A 13,622-nucleotide genomic window follows, 5' to 3' on the forward strand; every position below is an offset into this window, starting at 1 on the left:
TGAAGAATAGGGCCGGGCGTGGTGGCTCATTCCTGTAATTCTAGCACTCTGGGAGGCTGAGGCGGGCGGATTGCTTGAGGTCAGGAGTTCGAAACTAGCCTGAGCAAGAGCGAGACCCTGTCTCTACTATAAATAGAAAGAAATTAATTAAACTAAAAATATATAGAAAAAAATTAGCTGGGCATGGTGGCACATGCTTGTAGTCCCAGCTACTCGGGAGGCTGAGGCAGCAGGATCGCTTGAGCCCAGGAGTTTGAGGTTGCTGTGAACTAGGTTGACATCACAGCACTCACCCTAGCCTGGACAACAAAGTGAGACTCTCTCTCAGAACAAAAGAAAAAAAAAAAAATGAAGAATAGGCTATAAGGCTCCACCACTCTTAAAATTCTGCAAGTCAAATGCACTTACAAGTAAAATATAGTAACGAGATCTGCGGTAATATCCCTGATCCATCCATTAATGCAACAAGTATGTGCCAAGTGCTATTCATGTCTCAAAATCTAAAGATGAGGCAGGTACAGGACCTGCCCTCAAAAAACTTAGTGTGTAGTAGGGGAGGTAACTCACACTTATATGTAATTAAACTTCAAGTCAGAGTGTGAAAAGCACAATAAGAGAGATGAAGACTTTTTTTAAAAAAAAAAACTTTATAAAGTGATAAAGTTATAATATAAATGTAAGGTGTTATTCATCTGGTCTGGCAGAGGTCCCCTCTGGAGTCATGCCATTTGAAGGGACAGCTAGCACTGCTATCTCCATAGACAGGATATTTGCAACTCTCTTTGGTGGGGTTTTTATTCTAGGTTTAGTTACTATTAGCAGGTCAGGAGCTGGAAGTCAGTAGGAAGAGGTGAAGCTGATATTCATCTTTATCTCCCATTTTCTGGTGCCCCCTGCTTTGAGATGCAGGCCCCCACCCTGGGCTCCCTCTCAGGTCCCTCCACCCCACCCCCGTACTCTGGGTGCCTCTCAGCTCTGTCCTGTGCCATCAAAGGTCCATTGCCAAAGAGCCCCGTGAACCCCACTGAAGAGGACAGCGCACGAACCGGAAAGACTCGATCTCTACCACTTTCCTTACCCCAGCTTCCAACAATATATATATATTTTTTAACAGGGTGTTTTGGGGATGAGTCTTTAACCAAAAGGAACTCCATATTAGGAGAGTTGAAGAGAATGAAGTGAGGAATCCTGGATTGTAGGCCCAGATTAGTCACTCACTCTAGTAACCTTGGACAAATCCATTTATGTATCTCAGCCTCCATTTTCTTCATTGTTAAAGTTCAACAATAGAGGACCTCCCAGCGTTGTATGTAATATGCAATACGAAGCTCTCTTGAGTTATACAAATACATTTGAATGCAATCATGAATGAGCATTTTAGTGATCTTTTCGACAGGGAACCCTGTCTCTAGGACCTTGGATAGGGTAAGTTTGGGTAGGGTAGGTTTGGGTAGGGTAGGTTTGGGTAGGGTGGGTTTGGGTAGGGTAGGTTTGAGTAGAGTAGGTTTGGGTAGGGTAGGTTTGGGTAGGGTAGGTTTGTCCTGGGGCAAGAACCGAGCCAACAAATGACATCTCATACATCTCAATTGGATTGTGATCGTTTATGCAGTTGCTCGTTCATTTGTTCCTCTGTGCATTAAACCTAAAATGTGAAGCCTAATCCAACTCATGTTTTATATAGTCAGGGTTAGAGATAGTATTTCCTATCCAACATCTTCCCTCTCTGTTTTAAGGCTAGTTGCTGACAATAGATTTAGTTTCAACATCAAAAAATTTGCTAGATTCCCTCTTTTCTGGTTCTATTTCTGGAAATAGCGACACTAGCAGCACTGAATCAAAGTGGTCCTTGTCATGGCCTGTCCTCTTTACATTTCTCTCTTGTCATACTAGAGCAAATAAAACCACAAACAAGAGTGAACAGCTAATGTTTGGGAAGCAATTGTAAAAAGCAGACCTTAGTATCACTTTTAAAAAGCTGACAGATCCCTACGAGGCTCCTCTTGCCTTCCTTCATTTGACCACAAGAGAGAACCGGGAGTGGACGGTGCTGGAAGGTCTTCTCCTGGAAGGGAAGTGGCTTTCCTCCCACATCTCAACGTCTGTGCACGGGACCTTCAGAGTTGACTGTTAGCAGCTGGAAACTTTGGGTTATCAAGGATGTAGGAAATGTCAATTTTTTTCATTCTGAATAACTGAATTTGGTTAAAAGGTCTTAATCTTTTATGGCCTGATTTCTTTTGTTGTTGTTGTCTTCCAATGCATTTTGACCATCCTTTCTTTAAATTACAGGAGTAATGCATGCTGGCTGTAAGACAGCTAAGAAATACAGTAGTATGAAGAATACAAACCAGGAGACCACTTTCATTTCGCCCACACCTCTCCTTTCTTCTGAGGTCAAACTTTTTTTTTTTGAGACAGAGTCTCGCTTTGTTGCCCAGGCTAGAGTGAGTGCCATGGCGTCAGCCTAGCTCACAGCAACCTCAAACTCCTGGGCTCAAGCGATCCTCCTGCCTCAGCCTCCCGAGTAGCTGGGACTACAGGCATGCGCTACCATGCCTGGCTAATATTTTTCTATATATTTTTGGTTGGCCAATTAATTTCTTTCTATTTTTAGTAGAGATGGGGGTCTCGCAAGTCTTGCTCAGATTGGTTTTGAACTCCTGACCTTGAGTGATCCACCCCCCTCGGCCTCCAAAAGTGCTAGGATTACAGGTGTGAGCCACCACGCCCGGCCCTGAGGTCAAACTTTTAAATGTTACTTCTTCTAGGCTACTTTCTGTGCTGCAAACATATGCTTAAATACAGATGCATGTATGTCTGTGCTCACTTATGTTTTTCTTGGCACATTATTTTGTGATTGTTTTATTTTACTTAATGCTATATCATAGATTGGATTCCAAGTCAATGTATTTATATTTGTGTCACTTTCTAACTACTGTATAGTATTATATAGCATAAATAGAAAGATGCATTACAATCTGAATTTTTTATGTCTCAATAAAATCTCAGTGAGCTACTCTTATATAGGAAACGAATGCTTCTTTTGACAGAAAGAATAGTATTTTCATTACTTCTTGACAATAATCTGGCACATATTGAGGCTAACCCAGTAAGCAGGGAAACAGTCCAGCATTTTTAACCCAAGAAGCTTGAGAACCCTGATGAGCTATATGGGGCAAACAACCATCAGCGACGGTGCATAAGGCATCAAGAAAAGGGCTGTGCCCCAAATCTCCAAATGACACACCTTAATTTCACCAATAGAAATTCATTCCTTTGGTCTAAACACAGCCAATGCTAAGCGTTCTCTTTAAAAACGTATGTGTGTCAGGAATAAGCAATGACTTAGTTTGTTGGATGCTTTTCTTTCTAGAGAGCTAGATTCAATCTGAGAACACAAAGTGTTTCTGGTAGGAGAGGATTCTAAATTGGGAAGGGGGAGACTCGAAATAGAGGAGATGTGCAGAGAGAAGAAAACAAACAAACATAAATAAATAAAAACAGCAAGGGTTCCAAGTCAGCTGAAGGATCCATCACCTACCTAGGCATGGCCAAAACTTCTAAGAGCAAAAGTTAACTTCAGGTGAATAAAATTAGACTTTTTAAAAAGGTGGATGACTAGAACAGAGGAAGTAGAACATGCACACCGACACTCCTAGTCCTTGTGTACAGCAGATATCACTAATCTAGTGTGGCATTCTTGCCCGCAGAACCAAGACCTGGCCTCAGATTTCTCCTGGACTCAGCACTCTAAGGCAGCCACTGTCAACTGATGATAGTTAGTGCCCCAAATGAAATCCAGTTTGTCATTCAGTCATGGGAAACATTATCTCCATTATTATTTAATACCAACCAGGAGTTTCAATTTCACAAGCAGACATGAGTGGCATGGGCTTAGATTTGCAGTCGGGGCTCTTTTTTAGCCAAGTGTCTGCAGAAAAGGACATGTCCCAGGGAAAACAGGAGGTCTCTCTTAGATGATCAATCAGGATCCTTCCACCCCAGACTGGAAGCTCCGTGTGGGCAAAGACTTTGTTCCCCTGGAGCCCAGAAGAGCATCCAACCTATAACAGAGGCCCTGCTGAATTGTCATCTAAATCAACTGTGTACAGTGGGATCAGATACGTCTCTAGCAGACATTCAGTATTTGCAGTTTTTGTGAATTTAAAAAAAGTCATTGCCTTAAAACGTCTTGTTTTGATAGTGCAGTCTCTGCGTATGGACCCTCAAATTAGATTATTTTTAAAAGGGCCTATTATCTAAAAATATAACGTAATATTTTAAAATACAGTAACCATCAAGGAAAACAGAGATTGAATGTAACAGGAAGAGGATGTGAGTGTCAAAGTGATGGGTTATGTAAGAGGGAGAGGTAGGTGAGGGCGAGCCAGCGCCTTCCAGACTCCCGGGAGGCAGCAAAGTCAGGGTGCCCGTGCAGAAGTCATTTTGGCCAACAGCCTCTATTCCTGAGCCCAGCGCCTACCTCCACGTTTCGGGAAGCTTGCTTGGACTTTCAGTGTAGAAGCTGTGTTCGTCACAAAAATTAAGCAAATTAAGTTAGAAAGCCTTAACCTGATTTGGCCAGCTTAGTTCAACTGTGTCAGAGGGAGGTTGAACAAGCCCTTCCAGCTTGCCCGAGATATGCTAATCACTCTCATTCTCTCTCTCTCTCTCTTACTCATACACATACACACATATATACACATACACTTAACACACTTGCACATACCACTCCCTGACATACACTTATGCAAGAACACTGAAACCCACACCAACACCCACATACACTTACACACTCACATACTGTCATACACCTACACACACTCACATTCACACACACCCCTACACACACATTGTGTCACTGGCCCCCAGAGAAGCACACTCAAATATTGGTCTCTCCCCCATCACACTATTTGCCTTCTAAACAAAAACTACTCTTGTCTGATGGAAATCTCTTCCTAAAGGGACACTCTTATAAACATCAGGCCTTGGGGACCGTGTGGAAAATAAGCACACACCTGCCCTGCGGCCGGCCCCTTTATTGCCAAGATGGTATTAGCCTGTCCTCTGGAGGAATTCTGGCTCAGAACTTTGATAAGTAGGAGACTCAATTACGCTTCTATGAGTTCCCTACATTTGGAAATGGAGCTACATAAGGAAATGCATTAGTCAATGTCCTTCTCAATCTCCTCCCCTACTCACATTTCAATCATCCCCCCCCCACCCCCCGCCCTGCTTTCTTGGGGCGATTTCTTTGAATTAGTGAAACTACCCATGGTAGCAACCACAAACAGGGTGCCCAATAAATGGGGAAGAGGACAAAGAAGGAAACAAATGCTAAACTTAGGTATGGATATGATCAATATATGGTTCAGGCTCCATTGGCAGGTAAGGACCCTTGTGTGGGCCAAGCCAATTCACTAAATGCTGAGCTCTACAGTGTTATTGTGAGATTTCAAGGAAAGAACACATTTTGATATATCAATCTTTAGACTTTAAGAAAAATGCAAATATTAATGGTGTCCATATTTGCCGATTACAGAAAAGTTTTCCCCAAGAATAAGTATGAAGGAAGTTGGTCTGAGTGTTAAACTCTATGATCCCACATAAACAGTGATGGCAGAGATATGCAAAGTCACCTCATGGAACCTTCTGGAAGACAAAATGTGACCATAGCCTACCTGAACATACCAATGCATGAAAAGAGGGTATGATAATCAAGTCTGGCCGTGGAAGTAGAGAGAAAGGAGGTTATGGAGAAAAACATGGGCAATACCCTGTCAGGGCTAGTTCAGGTCTAAAGGCCCCATCCATTGTTTCCAGTGGATGGGAAGTTGAATTGCTGACTTACCAGTATCCAACTATCTATCTGTATGCAGGGGAAGGGTTGGAGTAGGGGGAGAGAGGGAGAGAGAGAGGATTGAGATGGGAATGTGGAAGGAAGGAAGAGAAAAAGGAGGAGAGCAGAGGGAGAGGAGAGAGACAGAGTCAGATGGAGATAGGAGATATGACTCTGTTAATCCTTCAGCCAACCTGTTGAGCCTCTCCAAAGATGACATCTCTCTGTGCTCAGCATGATTTTTAGTGTTTAATCACAGCTAGTGCTCATTCAACGTGAACCCTAAACCTGTGTTCTCCAAGTGTGGTCCTTGGGCAAGCAGCACCAGCATCATCCAGGAACTCATCAGAAATGCAGATTGGGGCCCCACCCCAGTCCTACTGAGTCAGAAACTCTGGGGGTGGTGCCCAGAACTTTGTGTTTTAACATGCTCTCTTGTAATTCTGATGCATGATAAAGACTGAGAACCATGGCCCTGAACACAAGCCAACTACCACATCTGCAGAGAAATAGCTAGAGAAAGTTCTCTTTTAAAATAAACATAGGAACATTCTGGTTTTATATTAATACATTGGTTTTGGGAGCTCTGGAGATTTGAGTCTGTCTTCATATCTCTGAACATTGCAAAAAAAAAAAAAAGGTTTTGAGTCTGTGGGGCTAAAAGCTGGTCTCTGCCAACAGGAGAAAGTCACCCAGGCAATGGCCCACTGTTAGTTGAGATAGAGATCTACATCTTGTTTGCATATTGCAGAAAGGTCTAGTATACTCTTCCAAAAGACTATTCAGCACTGCATACAACGTGATGGTAATCACGTAGATTCTTTGAGGTGACAGAGCTAGAAATCTCTGTGCTACTTTTAGCAGTGGCTAACTAAATTATTTTCCTATATGCCAATACATCATTCTGGTGTTTGTTTCTATCCTGCTTTTATTGTTTCATTTTCTCTGCTCTCGCACTCAGATTTGACTTGCAGACAACTGTGGCAGCACAGTTGGGTATAAAAGAGTTATTTAACGGTGTTATTTAAGGTGTCCACCTTAGCCATGCAGTTTACAAAAGCAAATCTCTGTGAGGTACAAAGCATCAGAGAGCAAAACAACAGTCACTGACATCTTTTCAGAGGAGAAAAAGGAAGCTGAGTCACTGAGCCTGCAATTTAAGAGGAGGCAAATATATCACAGAACAAAGAATAAACCTCCACCCTGGGTCATAGGACATCTGCCTCAGAGATGTTCACCAACACAGAAAGATTTGTTGCTTATGATAAAAGACATCTGTGACAAGACATACTGAACAAAGCGTCATCTGACCCCTAACTAAACATAGCTGCTTTATAAAAGGTTGTTTTTTATATAATATTGCCAAACACTATTTCTGTAGCTCTTTTAAGAAGAGAGAGAGAGACCCGCAAGTCTTATTAAATCTGTGGCAGACATCATTCTAATTTGTGCTTGGGAAAGCATATGACACCTACATCCTACCTACCTAATTTGCTACTTTGGGATAGAAGCTAATGCTATTAAATAAAATAAAATCAGTTACACTACTGAGCAACTATCACCTTTAGAATCGTGCTAAGCATCCTAAGGAGAAACAAAAGAAAACAAAACAAAACAGGTACCACTTTGGCCTCCAGAAGAGACAAAATAAATAGAAGTTCTGTTCCAAAATATGTGTGTTTAGAGAAGTGAATTGGAATGTGGTAGGAGAAGCCTTCAGAGAAGAGACGAGCTTTGCTCAGTGGGTAAAATTTCACAAGGTCGTTTGGCAGGAAATTCAAACAAAACAGCGCGATGGATTCAAAGCTTAGTACTTTTGAAGATAAAATTCAATCCCCCACTTCCATTTGGGAGGAAATATTGGGACTCTGTGAAGTGTCACCAGCAGGAAGGTTGATTCACCGTCAGAGATAGACATATTGACTTGACCGGCCCAGCCCGATTTAATCCTCCATCCACAATTCCAAACACATAGTAGATTAGATGTATCCATGCCCTGCACAACAGGGTATTATCTATCACATTTCAGCTGTCACCTCTCCTAATTATCTCTCTTACCTGTCACCTCTAAGGAGTCATCTAGGGGTCAGGCAGATGGCACCAGAAGCCAGGACTGAGTCTGGGGGGGTTGTACAGGTTATGGGGGTGGGCAGTTTGCGTGGGGATGTCGGCTCCCTGCTGGCTAAGAGTAGGACCCAGACTCAATCTTCTGCTTTCTTTTTTTCTGGTCCCAAAGTATCCTGGAGTAGTAGTTTCTGGTTGGGCTCTGAGTTTCAACCATGGCAATCTCATTTGGCATAGGGACCTAAGGCAGAGAGCAGAGGTGCTAGCAGCATGACAGGAAGCTACTGTTACTAAGGAAATATCTCAAAATATAACCTCATCTGTCTCCTTCTTCCAGCTATCAATAATCAGAGGGGCCCTTCAGCTTTCAGTAATGCTAGAAAAAGGACTGCTGCGCCCAGGGGAAAAGCTTTGCAGAGGCCAGCTTTCAGTTTAAGACTTTTGGCTTTGGTTTCTCAGTTCATGAACTCTGATCTGATCTTCTCTGATTTGGACAAACCTCTGATCTGATATTCTGGGGTTTTTCCCCCCCACTCTAAGATAACTGCATTGGAAGTATGGTGATTTCCAGAGCATCTTTGAGGAATTACGCGTCTGTTTTTGTGGCCCCGTCTACCACGTTTCATAGTGGTCCATGGGCCAGCCATACTCTCCCCCACTAGATTATCGGCTGCTCTGGATGGGCCACCCTAGCATTCTCCACCTGGCCTAGCACAAAACGTGCAGCAGGAAAGTATTTGATAAATACAGCGTGGCTGAAGGAACACAGCGGCAAGAATGTAGGTTCTTCCCACCTTCCCACTGCTCAGAAGACAGAAGACTGAGGTCTTGGTAAACTTTTATTAGCCACTCCTTACTTCCCCATGCCACTGTGCCCTTTCTCAGATGCCACCTGTGCAGCTGCCCCTAAATGCCTCAGCATCCAGCTGTTCTTGTAGAGCTGAACCCCTGCAGTGCCTTTATCCTGGACCATCCTGCTACAGCCATTGCATATCTACACATCACTAGAGGGGACGCCAGGGGGGTAATTAGGGAAGGTTATCAATTCATACGCAACGGGAGCAGGGAGCGATCATGCTGATCGTGTCATCATTGCTCCTACTTGGTCTTGCAGCCCAACTCCATACAATCCTTCTGGAAAAGTGATGGTGTCTAATCCTATCTATTTCTGAGAAAATTTTGTTCTATAATGTCAGGCAGCCCATTCCCATGTCTACAATTCATTATGCCCCCTAGTAATTGTGGGTTGGTGTTCTCTTCCCCCTATTAGCAATAAAGACCAACTGAAGGGTGACATGTAGACCAGGGGTTCTCAGAACGTGGCCCCAGACCAGCAGCATGGGCAGTACCTGGGAACTAGGTTAGGCATGCCAATTCTCCGGCCCCATCCCAGACCTACTGAATCAGAGACTCTGGGGCTGGGCCCAGAAATCTGCTCTTAGCAAGCACTCCAGGGGATTCTGATGCTTACCGTAGTTTGAGGACCACTGGTTTCTAGAATGGGAGCTGTGAGCGTCATGTGTACATGCCGGCTGTCAGTTTAGAATCACCTGTTCGCTTGACCTAGGTTTCCTCTGTACATTGCTGCTTGCCAGGAAGAGATAGTCACTTGGATTCCATAGTTTGTGTGTACTGTCGCCTGGGGAGGACAGGATGCAATCTTCCCAGGCCACTGGGCTCCTGGAAGCTCAGGCTATTTGACTTTTAAGAACTACATACCAGATCCTAGTTAATGAATTTGTCAAGAGCTGCTGCTCCCTTTTGTGAGGATTCTAGCAGAGACTTCAGTGACCGCCGACCACTGTTATGGATTTTAACTGAGTAATTAATAAGATAACAGTTACAAGTGCAAGTTAAGTGCATATTATTTCTACTGGATTGGGTCATAAATAAGTCATATGGCTTTTGAAAGTGAATGAGAAGAGACAGTTGAAAAGAAAAGACCTATTGGGAGCTGAAGGAGAGAGCCCAGACTTCATTTTAAGCTCCACCTGCTCCTTTTAGTGGAGCAAGCAGTTCCACCAGGGCTAAGCTGAGACGGTGGTGGATCCTGTTTTACTTTGTGCTTCAGCTATACCCGGACATTGTCGAGAGTGTCCTCCTCTCGCAGAAATTAAAAGCAGAAACTACTCTTCCATGCACAGAGGTAAGGGGGAAGGACGAACATTGGCAAAACTGGAGGAATATTTCGCAACACGATTACACAAACTATCCGACGCTCTGTCTTTTTCTAGTGACCTGGGTTAACTCCTGCCCCAACCACACAAATTCCAGGGGTGCTCTAGGATTGAGAGAGCTCTCACCTGTGCTGAATGCATTCGGTGCCTGGGGGCTGCATCTCGCCTTTTGAGGGCCCCGGGCACTGGTAGCCTTCACGAGCCCTTTCCTCCATAAGCAAAAGAAGTAAATAAAAATCACACTTTATGACTGCGTTGGTATAAAGGCAAATATGATCCAGGCTGGCTTTCGTTACTCTATATTCATTATTATCACATTCATTTTTCCTCCTGATTTGAAAAGAGATTGAAATTAAAATAGAGTATTGGGTCTCCACAAGTACAACGGGCCTGTAGCAGTGTCCCGGAGTTGTCGTTAACAAAGCACCGAGAACCAGGTGTCATCTACTACAGCAATGTGTTGTCTGGCAGATCTGGGGGATGGAAGTTCAAGATCGAGTTGTCGGCGGGCTGTGTTCCCTCTGAAGGTGCTAGCAAGGATGTGTTCCAGGCCTCTGTCCTGGCTTCTAGAAGTTCTTTGTCTAGTGGCCACAGGAGTCTAACCTTCACGTGGCATTCTCCCTGTGTGTATGGGTCTGTCTGTCTTCACATCTCCCCTTTCTATGAGGACACCGGTCGTGTCACATTTAGGGGGCCACCCTACTCCAGTATGACCTCATTTCAACTTAATTAATTACTGGGAATGGCCTTGTTTTCAAATAAGGTCACATTCTGAGGTACTGGGGATTAGGAATTTTGGACAGGGGGACAGAGTTCAACCCACAGCAGGGCTATAGGTCCTGTTGCTAAAGGATAAGTTACCTGCAAGGCCTTCTTTAGGGCTCTGAAGGTGAGACGGAAGTCTGGAGTCTTCAGTAGCATCAGAAATGCAATAAAGGCCTGGGGGTACAGATATGGTACCCCTACGTCAGACAAACAGGTCTCTGTTGCCAGGGCTAGAGTGCAGTGGGGTTCACTGCAGCCTTGCACTCCTGGGCTCCAGAGACCCTCCTACCTCAGCCCCCCCCTCACCCCTGACAGCTGGGACTACAGTCAGGCCCCACCACGCTTGGCTAATTTTTAAATATTTTGCACAGACAAGAATTTGCTATGTTGCCCAGGCTGGCCTCGAACTCCTGGCCTCAAGCAATCCTCCCACCTTGACCTCCCAAAGTGCTGGGATTATAGGCATGAGCCACCGTGCTTGGTTTTGTTTCGTTTTTAAAGGATCTGTTTTCAGAATTCACACACTTCAAGGAAGATTTTGTGTTGGTTCCCCCTCCCCTCCCCAATTGAGTTGGGCCACACAACTCTAGATGCCCCATGTCATACGAGTGCACGCCTCGGCTTGGGGACCGCCCCAGGCTCCCACTCAGGAGCAGACCTTCTCCCACCCCGAGGTTTTCATCCTGGGTGCGTTCATCACTTCTCTCTTGGAGCTGAGCCCTCCTAGGCATGGAGGAGGGAAATGATTCCATTTTTTTTTTTAAAGGATCTGATTTCCACGGAACCAATGTCCTTTTCTCCCATATTAACTTTTTTCCTTCCCCTGCAAGGAACAGTCGACTTACCCGCAGGTGTTAACCGATGATCCAAAACCGAGGAGGAAGAAAAAGAGGGGCCCCATCTAAAGAAAGAGGTCTGTCCATCTCGCCTGGACACCAGCCTCTCTTTTCCTCACCTGACTCCTCTGCTATTGGAAAGGAGAGAAAGAGAGCCAGGGAAACTGGAAGGGATACCCGAGATTATCACTCTCTATTCTGCTTCGGTTTTTTAAAGTTACTATCGGCCCCTGGCAACAAAGGCCTTTGAATTCTTTCTCAGTCGAGGCTCAATGGCTTAATTCCCAAAGGGGTCTGTAAACCCAAACAACGCGTAGGCTACCCTCCCCACGACCGCTCCCCCCCATTTCAGAAGAAAAACCACCTCGCACAAAAGCAGCCCAATAAAGCGGCTCAGCCCGAGGGGGCCCATAAAGTGAGAGCTGGAACAGTACATGAACTTTGCCTGGTCCATTTACATCGCAAAAGCTCCGGCTTATTTGCAGACACACAATTGGGTCTGGCAGAACCATTCACAGCCCTGGATGTGAACCCGAGCCTGGGACATGAAAAGCACCCGTGACAATGGCAGTGAGGCTGTGTGGAGAGCCGAACTGTCTCTCCCTGAAAACGGTTCTCTCCGAGCAGGCAGAGGTAAATAACAGTCATTGCTTTGAGGGTGTGCATGCCAGGAAAATAAGCGCTTGATGTTTACGTGAAGGAGCAGTCGAAACCACCCCAGGAGGCCTTTTCTCTCAGCACAAATTATAATAAAATAATGGCAGTGGCACCCTGAGCCGAGAGTCTCTTAGGCTTTTGTTAACTTAAAAAAAAAAAAAAAAGTGACATTGCTAGGAACACACGCCAAGACGAAATGATGTTATTTCTTTTAAGTGTTCGACTCTTAACTCTGTATCACAGCTCTGGTGGTTTGTGACCATCTAGAAGGAGTGAGCAGAATCCTGCTGGTTGGATTCTACTCCCCTCAAAGGGTGAGCTGGTTTGCCTACCAGACTCCCCAAAAAGGATGAGCAAACTCTGGCTGAGAAAGCAGCTGTGGTACTTTTTCAGGCCATGTAGTTGGTTTATCTGTCTGTCTCTCATGGTGTTCAGCAAGCGCAAAAGAGGAGCTCCAGGCCTTCTGTTTGGGTGGTGGAAAGGGCGGGGTCTGGAATGAATGTGGTCCATGCTCCAGGTCAGTACACGGGACACCGCTTGAGGGATCCCCAAATCCCCTCCAAATGCCTCAACCGACTAATCTCACAACACTGACCATTAGCAAAGCATGTGGGACAGGAAGAGGAAGTTCAGTGAACCAATGACTCAAATTCAGTTCCCAGCCAGATACTTCACATCGCACAGGGACAGTGTCCTCAAGAAAACAGTGGCTTCGGCTTGATGCGCCCTTGAGGCTTTCTTTACGTTGGAGGAGCTGCGCTCTCAGGCTTTTCCCTCTCTGGAAGGGGAAAGACTGTTTACTCTTCATTCATACGATCCCTGAAAATATGGTGTCCAATGGGCCATGGGCTTCAGGGGTTCTTTCTTCAGGCTGTAATAACCAAGATCAGGACAAATGAGATGGGTCAATGCCTCCTTACGTGCCAGTCTCCAGAGAGTGGAATGAGGCAGAGAGCAGGGCCAGGCTGGCTGAAAATTCTCATCAATGCTGCTCGGAGGGGTATGTTCTAGGGCAGACGTTGCTGCGGGTTCTCCCCTGTGTGGCCTTGGAATGCCCCATAATTCCCTATGGCAGGTCTGCTACCCCAACCCTACTGCAGAGACCTGCCACAGCCTCACTGGCCTATTGGACGCCGGGGAGTTGGCCATGGACGTCTAGCCCTCTCCCTGCAATTTCGTCTTGAGAGCTTCAGGGGCTTCCCTGTCTCCACCTTTTCATCTTCCAAGTGTGAGGCCTTGGCAACCTTGTCTTCTCCCCCCACTTCCTGCGTGGCCACAGCTGAC

At 45.2% G+C, this 13,622-nt stretch overlaps 1 protein-coding gene across 1 annotated transcript in view; it reads right to left on the minus strand.

The window, feature by feature from the left end:
* RORA (RAR related orphan receptor A) overlaps nucleotides 1-13,622 on the minus strand; it is a 697,613-nt gene that overhangs the window by 223,524 nt on the left and 460,467 nt on the right. The gene's annotated exons all lie outside the window — the stretch shown is intronic.

Source organism: Microcebus murinus, chromosome 6 (genome assembly GCF_040939455.1).
Source record: "Microcebus murinus isolate Inina chromosome 6, M.murinus_Inina_mat1.0, whole genome shotgun sequence".
In the NCBI taxonomy this organism is placed as follows: Eukaryota; Metazoa; Chordata; class Mammalia; order Primates; family Cheirogaleidae; genus Microcebus; species Microcebus murinus.